At 50.1% G+C, this 959-nt stretch overlaps 1 protein-coding gene across 2 annotated transcripts in view; it reads left to right on the top strand.

Annotated features, from left to right (window-relative positions):
- The window catches only part of LOC102768093 (protocadherin alpha-1), an 11,846-nt gene that overhangs the window by 9,556 nt on the left and 1,331 nt on the right, over positions 1-959 (top strand). The window lies entirely within an intron of this gene.

Raw genomic sequence — 959 nt, 5'->3', positions numbered from 1 at the left:
GGGGGCCGCATCGCGCAGGACCTGGGGCTGGAGCTGGCGGAGCTGGTGCCGCGCCTGTTCCGGGTGGCGTCCAAGGGCCGCGGGGACCTCCTGGAGGTAAATCTGCAGAATGGCATTTTGTTTGTGAATTCTCGGATCGACCGCGAGGAGCTGTGCGGGCGGAGCGCGGAGTGCAGCATCCACCTGGAGGTGGTGGTGGAGCGGCCGCTGCAGGTGTTCCACGTGGAGGTGGAGGTGAAGGACATCAACGACAATCCGCCCGTCTTTCCAATGTTGGTCAAGACTCTTGGGTTTTCCGAATCGAAGCTGCTTGACTCGCGGTTTCCTCTAGAGGGAGCAACTGATGCAGATATCGGAGTGAACGCCCTTCTTTCCTACAAGCTCAGCTCCAGTGAGTTTTTCTCTCTAGACATACAGACAAATGATGAACTAAGCCAGTCTTTGTCCCTTGTGCTTAGGAAATCTCTGGACAGAGAGGAGACTGCCGCGGTTAATTTGTTACTGGTGGCTACGGATGGCGGCAGACCTGAGCTCACGGGCACCGTTCAATTGCTTATCAATGTATTGGATGTGAATGACAATGAACCTGCTTTTGACCAATCAGTTTACAAAGTACAATTGTTAGAGAACACCGCAAACGGGACGTTAGTGATTAAACTAAATTCTTCTGATGCGGATGAAGGATCAAACAGCGAGATTGTGTATTCATTTAGTAGTGATGTGCCCTCCACTATAAAGACCAAGTTCAAAATAGACCCCAGCACGGGGGAAATCAGAACTAAGGGACAATTAGATTATGAAGTAGCGAAATCCTACGAGATTCAAGTCCTTGCATATGACAAAGGAACTCCGTCAATGACTGGGCACTGTAAAATTTCAGTGAAAATTGTGGACATCAATGATAACACACCAGAAGTCTCAATAACATCTCTTTCACTTCCGATCCGAGAGGACGCTCT

This window comes from Myotis davidii, unplaced genomic scaffold, assembly GCF_000327345.1.
Source record: "Myotis davidii unplaced genomic scaffold, ASM32734v1 scaffold545, whole genome shotgun sequence".
NCBI lineage: Eukaryota > Metazoa > Chordata > Mammalia > Chiroptera > Vespertilionidae > Myotis > Myotis davidii.
Note: the sequence above shows the minus strand (reverse complement) of the source record. Positions and strands in the feature narration are given on the sequence as shown.